Raw genomic sequence first — 8,308 nt, forward strand, 5'->3', positions numbered from 1 at the left:
ACATCTAGGCTGGATTATTTCAATTCCTTATTATCAAGCTGCCCTAACAAGTCTCTAAAGACTCTCCAGCTGGTCCAGAATGCAGCTGCACATGTACTGACAAAAACTGGAAAAAGAGAACACATTTCTCTCGGCTCACCTTGGATCAGCCATTAGTTATGCTGCTATAGGCCTAGACTGCTGGGGGACTTCCCATAATGCACTGAGCTCCTCTCTCCTCCTCTTCCTCCTCTCCAGTTTTTTGTGTTTTCTCATCTTGCAGGAAACTCCAGAATCCTGGGGGTGCTCACTGCTGCAATAGTCATTGAAGAGAGTCACTGAAGTCTAAAAGGAGCCCCATATCTTAGCAAATGTTTGGGAGGACGCTTTGAGTGTATATTTAGTTTTTTCCAGCTTTAAGAAGTTCTTCACTACCTTGACCCAACAAGTGAAAGACAGAGGAGCATGATACTTTAACAGTAGTGTGTAGTGAAAGCTATGACCATGTAGGCTTTATTTGGCAGGCGAGCCAGAGATTCTTCTGGTGTTAAACCAAAGATGGCATAAACTGGGTTGGGGTCAATTTGGATTTCGAACATGTCGTTAAAAACTTTAAAAATGCTTATCCAGAAGGTGGAGACGTTCAGAGACAGAGAGAAGCACAATAACAACAACAACAACAATAATTAAAGCTGCAAGCAGCGTTGAATGGGCCCTCGCACCTGTGCACGTCGGGCCGCAGTGCAATCGAAGGGCTTCTGTCACAGGCATGTAGATGTCTTCAGACCCGGGCTGTTTTCAGACAGTGCAAGAAGGAGATAAACATCACTTCCTTTGTCCACTATTTTGCCTGCTGCTGGGGCTTCATCACCAGACCTGATGTGCGTGCCAAATTTGGTGAGTTTTTGAACATGTTCAGGGGGTCAAATTTAGGTCTGAAGTGGTGAGATAATAGAAAGAAAGAAACAGAACAGATACAATAATAATATAAATATGACTAGCAATAACAATAGCAGCAATAGCTGGAGAAGCACAAAAAACTCCGGAGAAGAGGACAAGTTAGTAACATGCATTAATGATACATTAATGCATGGCGCATACAGATGGAGAGGAGGAGGAGAGAGGAGCTCAGTGCATCATGGGAAGTCCCCCGACAGTCTAGGCCTATAGCAGCATAACTAAGGGCTGATCCAAGGTGAGCCTGGTCGGCTCTTACAATAAACTTTATCAAAAAGGAAAGTTTTAAGCCTACTCTTAAACATAGAGAGGGTGTCTGCCCTCCGGACCAAAGATGGTTCCACAGGAAAGGGACCTGATAGCTGAAGGCTCTGCCTCCCATTCTACTTTTGGAGACTCTAGGAACCACAAGCAAGCCTACATTCTGGGAGCACAGCATTCTAGTGGGATAATTGGGTACTATCAGCTCTTTAAGATATGATGGTGCCTGACTATTAGGGGCTTTGTAGGTAAGGAGAAGGATTTTAAATTCTATTCTGGATTTTACAGGAAACCAGTGCAGCGAAGCTAAAATGGGAGAAATATGATCTCTTTTTCCAGTACATGTGCAGCTGCATTCTGGACCAGCTGGAGAGTCTTTAGAGACTTGTTAGGGCAGCTTGATAATAAGGAATTGCAATAATCCAACCTAGACATAACAAATGCATGGACTAGTACTTCTGCATCTTTTTGAGACAGGATGTGCCTGATTTTTGCAATATTGCATAAGTGAAAAAAGGCAGTTCTTGAAATTTGTTTTATGTGGGCATTAAAGGACATATCCTGATCAAAGATAACTCCCAGATTCCTTACAGTGGTGCTGGAGGACAGGGTAATGCCATCTAGAGTAACTACATCATTAGATAATGCATTTCTAAGGTGTTTAGGGTCAAGCACAATAACTTCAGTTTTATGTGAGTTTAATAGCAGAAAATTGCAGGTCATCTAGGTCTTTATGTCCTTGAGGCATGCTTGGAGTTTCTTTAACTGATTTGTTTCATCTGGCTTCATTGATAGATATAATTGGGTATCATCTGCAAAGCAATGAACATTTATGGAGTGTTTCAGAATAATATTACCTAAAGGAAGCATATATAAGTTGAATAGTATTGGTCCAAGCACAGAACCTTGTGGAACTCTGTATAACTTTTGCGTGCATGGAGAATTCATCATTAAAGTGTACAAACTGTAATCTATCTAATAAACAGGATTCAAACTAGCTTAATGCAGCCTTTAATGCCGATTAAATGTTGCAGTCTCTCTAATAGAATGTGATGGTCAATGGTGTCAAATTCGGCAGTAAGATCTAACAAGACAAGTACAGAGAGAAGTCCTTCGTCCGATACAGGTAGGAAATCATTTGCTGTCTCTGTGCTATGATGTGCTCTAAATCCTGACTGAAAATCCCTAAATAAACTGCTGCTTTCTCAAGGATCTTAGAGAGAAATGGAAGATTAGATAGAGGTCTATAGTTGGCTAAAATGCCTGAATCAACAGGCTTTTTAAAGCTACATTACAGGACTGTGGTACTGGTCAACAGTAGGCATATCTAGTAATCATATCTAGTAAAGAAGTGATAACTAAGGATAAGACTTCCTCGAGCAGCCTAGTTGGGATGGGGTCTAAGAGACAGGTTGATGGTTTAGATGAAGAAAACATTTAAGTTAGTTTGGGAAGGTCAATTGGAGAAAAACAGTCTAAATATATATATCTGGTTTTACAGCTGTTTCTAAGGTTACTGTGTTTGGGGATAAATTGGTGCCTGTTGAGGGCAGGAGGTGATGAATTTTGTCTCTGATAGTTAGAACTTTATCATTAAAGAAGCTCATGAAGTCGTTACTACTGAGAGCTATAGGAATATATGGATCAATAGAGTTATGACTCTTTGTCAGCTTGGCCAAAGTGCTGAAAAGGCACCTAGGGCTGTTTTTATTCTCCTACATGTTAATTTAAGTCATTGTAAGCTACAAAACAAGGTCATAAACTTAGCATAATTGTAAATCTGAGCTACTGTGCAAAACAGTGCTAGTGATGTTGGGGCAAGTTGGGTCAATGGCTCAATTTACTTCCAAAAGTTTAAATAGGCTACATATGTACAGAGTAACCTGTGTATTTAAGTATTATTTTCTGTTATTCTAGAGACTAGAAACACTGTTCGTGTTATTGTTTGATCACTGTTACAAGTGTTATAATGTTGATGAATACATACCTAATTGTTGACCAATGTTAGTTTAAGCCATACATGAACATGCTGTACATACAGATGGGTGACAAATAAAAGGAAAAACCAACATCAAGTGTCTTATTAAGGAGTTGGGCCACCACGTGCTGCCAGAACAGCTTCAGTGCAGCTTGACATTGATTCTACAGTCTCTGAACTCTACTGGAGGGATGAACATCATTCTTCAGAAAGATATTCCCTCATTTGGTGTTTTGATGATGATGGTGGAGAGTGCTGTCTAACACGTCAGTCCAAAATCTCTCATAGATGTTCAGTTGAGTTGATATCTGGTGACTGTGAAGGCAATAGCATATGATTCACATCATTTTCATACTCATCAAACCATTCAGTGACCCCTCGTATCCTATGGATGGAGACATTGTCATCCTGGAAGAGACCACTCCCATCAGGATAGAAATGTTTCATCATAGGATAAAGGTGATCAATCAGAATAACTTTGTATTGATTTGCAGTGACCCCTCCCTCTAAGGGGACAAGTAGACCCAAACCATGACAGCAAAATGCCCCCCACAGCATAACAGAGCCACCAGATCCCCTCACTGTAGGGGTCAAGCATTCAGACCTGGACCAGTTTATCCTTCAGTTTGTCACCCATCTGTATGTTTCAACGTTACAGTCTTTTTGGTGCCAAAGTTCCTCTTTTTGTTACTATACTTCCACCGCAGCTCAACAGGGAAACACTGTCCGAGGAAACACAAAGAGGGAATTTGATGCTAGAAAGACTGTAAATGTGTCAGATATCCACTTGATATGACTAACTCAGACTGCTGAAGCCTCATATAAGCTTCACATCAACTTTTAAATGACTGTGTGGACACACTGTGGATTTTGGCTTCCATCACTTCCATTGTAAGTGCATTAAGAAGGGATCTTCTAATGGTCAGTATGAACAGGAGGAATGATTACAGCGAGGGAAACTTATTTCCGTGTTCATATGGACACATGACTGTTGTTTTAAGACACACTTGAAAAATAGTGAATCTATTCATTAATATGGTCCAAAAACATACAGATTGCTCCTTTACAATATATCCGTACTGTTTGTTTGTGTGGTGAAACAGGGCAGAGCAGCGCATAAAGTGTAAACGGTCTCCTGTGTATTTTAAATGAAGGTCAGTTTTTGTCACCAGACGCATCACAGAACACTGGTGACGCATCAAAGGACTCTGTAGCGTCACAAAGGAATCAAAGCGGTATGTCCGACTTTATTCACTCTGCGGACTTCGGGCTTTTACAAACGTTCATTTGTCTGCACGGCCGCGCAGAGTTAATTCAACTCCTCCTCGTCATGCCTCTGTCGTTTAAGACTTCGAAAAGCCGCACACTTTTATTTAGCAGTAAATGTAAAAAGTGGCTCATGTTACCCTGTTCTCCACTACACCCTCACTATGGATCGCTTCAATAAGCTTTGATTTTTGTTTTTTGGGGGGATTTTGCTCTTGGGCTAAGATATATGTTATGTTATGTTAAGCACAACACTGTGAGACGTCTTACGATATCTGATAACCAACGTTTTTGCTGTAAACACGTTCATGCTCTTGCAGATGTCACACGATTTATAAAAACAGCTTCAGAGTTGTGGAAATGGATGTAAATATTACATATTTATATAGTATATTATAATATGTGGTTTCTTACCTGTAGCATCCTGCCTGTAGCATAGTTGTGGATCACTTCCTGGCTGCCTTAGATCCAGCATGGATCCATAACTGACATTACTCTTTTACTTAAGTAAAAGTGCAAAGGTATTAGCATCAAAATATGCTTAAAATACCAAAAGTAGAAATCCACATCATTCAAAATGGCCCATTTCAAAAAAATTATTTTAATAGATTATTATTGGATTATTGGATAATTATTAAGATAAGACTTTACTGATCACTGAGGGGGAATTCACAAGCTACCCAACAATATATAAAGTAATCTGAACCTATAATACGACATCATAATGTATATGTTCACTATGTATTATTAATCTGAATTTGAAAAGTAACCAGTAACCTAAGTCATTAAATAAATGTAGTGGAGTAAAAACTATAATATTTGCCTCTGAAATGTAGTGGAGTAGAAGTATAAAGCAACAGAAAATGGAAATACTTAAGTAAAGTACAAGTACCTGAAAATTGTACTAGAGTAAATGTACTATGTTACTAAATTCCACCACTGTTTACTTGTAAGGAGAATTTTAAGATCACGTAAATGATCTGGATACTTCTTACTGATGCATCGACTGCGTCTCTCTCTCTTCACCCTGCACATGCGGCTTTTCCAAGTCTTAAACAACAAGAGTTGAGTTAACTCTGCGCGGCCGTGCAGACAAATGAACGTTTGTAAAAGTCCGCAGAGTGAATAAAGTCGGACACACCGCTTTGATTCTTGCGACGCTACAGAGTCCTTTGATGCGTCACCAGTGTTCTGTGATGCGTCTGGAGACAAAAACTGACCTTCATTTAAAATACACAGGAGACCGTTAACACTTTATGCGCTGCTCTGCCCTGTTTCACCACACAAACACAAAGTACGGATATGTTGTAAAGGAGCAATCTGTATGTTTTTGGACCATATTAAAAAATAGATTCACTATTTTTCAAGTGTCTTAAAACATCAGTCAGGTGTCCATGTGAACAGTGAAAGAAGTTTTCCTCACTATAATCATTCCTCCTGTTCATACTGGCCATTATTATTATGCACTTGCAATGTAAGTGATGGAGGCCAAAATCCACAGTGTGTCCACACAGTCATTTAAAAGTTGATGTGAAGCTTATATGAGGCTTCAGCAGTCTGAGTTAGTCATATCAAGTGGATATCTGACACATTTACAGTCTTTTTAGCATCAAATTCCCTCTTTGTGTTTCCTCGGACAGTGTTTCCCTGTTGAGCTGCGGTGGAAGTATAGTAACAAAAAGAGGAACTTTGGCACTAAAAAGACTATTATGTTGAAACATACAGATGGTGACAAATTAAAGGAAAAACCAGTACAGCTCTGAATACTTGACCCCTACAGTGAGGGGATCTGGTGGCTCTGTTATGCTTTGGGGGGCATTTTGCTGTCATGGTTTGGGTCCACTTGTCCCCTTAGAGGGAAGGGTCACTGCAAATCAATACAAAGTTATTCTGATTGATCACCTTTATCCTATGATGAAACATTTCTATCCTGATGGGAGTGGTCTCTTCCAGGATGACAATGTCTCCATCCATAGGACACGAGGGGTCACTGAATGGTTTGATGAGTATGAAAATGATGTGAATCATATGCTATGGCTTTCACAGTCACCAGATATCAACCCAGAGCATGAACGTGTTTACAGCAAAAACGTTGGTTATCAGATATCATAAGACATCTCACAGTGTTGTGCTTAACATAATATATATCTTAGTCCAAGAGCAAAAAAACCCCCAAAAAACAAAAATTAAACCTCATTAAGTTGAAGCGATCCATAGTGAGGGTATAGTGGAGAACAGGGTAACATGAGCCACTTTTTACATTTGATGATTTGATTGTTTCAAATAATAGTTACTAATATATACCTCGTGTTGTTGTGTACCCATGGAAACTAAAACAAGTTATCTAATTATTATGGTTTTAGAATAATGAAAATGATGTGAATCATATGCTATGGCCTTCACAGTCACCAGATATCAACCCAACTGAACATCTATGAGAGATTTTGGACTGACGTGTTAGACAGCACTCTCCACCACCATCATCAAAACACCAAATGAGGGAATATCTTTCTGAAGAATGATGTTCATCCCTCCAGTAGAGTTCAGAGACTGTAGAATCAATGTCAAGCTGCACTGAAGCTGTTCTGGCAGCACGTGGTGACCCAACATCTTACTAAGACACTTTATGTTGGTTTTTCCTTTAATTTGTCACCATCTGTATCTACTTGATTTGACTCATGTGGACGCTGAAGCTTCATATTAGCTTCAGATAAACTTTTAAATACATTTTTGCACGGAACTGTGGATATGCAGAACGGTCCATTTAAGATTAATTATTTTTATAGATATTTTAAGAGATATAACACTGTGGAGGAATTCACAAGCTACCCAACAATATGTAAAGTATCTGAACCTATAATAACACATCATAATGTATATGTTCATTATGTATTATTAATCTGAATTTGCAAAGTAACTAGTAACTAAAGTTGTTAAATAAATGTAGTGGAGTAGAAGTATAAAGCAACAGAAAATGGAAATACTTAAGTAAAGTACAAGTACCTGAAAATTGTACTTGAGTAAATGTACTATGTTACTAAAGATTATTATTGGATTATCAGATAATATTAAGATAAAAATTTATTGATCACTGTGGGGGAATTCACAAGCTATCGAACAATATATAAAGTAATCTGAACCTATAGTAACACATCATAATGTATATGTTCATTATGTATTATTAATCTGAATTTGCAAAGTGACTAGTAACTCAAGTCAACTCAAAATGTAGTGGAGTAGAAGTATAAAGCAACAGAAAATGGAAATACTTAAGTGCAAATACCTGAAAATTGTACTTGAGTAAATGTACTATGTTACTAAATTCCACCACTGTTTACTTGTAAGGAGTATTTGAAGATCACGTAAATGATCTGGATACTTCTTACTCTACCTGTGTCACTGCACCTGCAGCTAATGAAATGATTTGGTGAATGTGGTGGCGGTTAAATGCAGGTTTGAGTTATTTACTGATCACAAGAGACTGTCTGTCTTTACCATCTGCCTGAAGGATGTCTTGTCTGTGCGTCTCTCTCTCTTCACCCTGCACATGCGGCTTTTCCAAGTCTTAAACGACAAGAGTTGAGTTAACTCTGCGCGGCCGTGCAGACAAATGAACGTTTGTAAAAGTCCGCAGAGTGAATAAAGTCGGACACACCGCTTTGATTCCTTAGTGACGCTACAGAGTCCTTTGATGCGTCACCAGTGTTCTGTGATGCGTCAACTGACCTTCATAATGGTCAGTATGAACAGGAGGAATGATTATGGCAAGAAAAACCTATTTCAGTCTTCATTTGGGCACCTGACTGTTGTTTTAAGACAGACTTGAACAATTGTGGACACGTCTTCAAGTGCAGGTCGCTTATAATT

The sequence above is a fragment of the Thunnus albacares genome, chromosome 12 (genome assembly GCF_914725855.1).
Source record: "Thunnus albacares chromosome 12, fThuAlb1.1, whole genome shotgun sequence".
Classification (NCBI taxonomy): Eukaryota; Metazoa; Chordata; class Actinopteri; order Scombriformes; family Scombridae; genus Thunnus; species Thunnus albacares.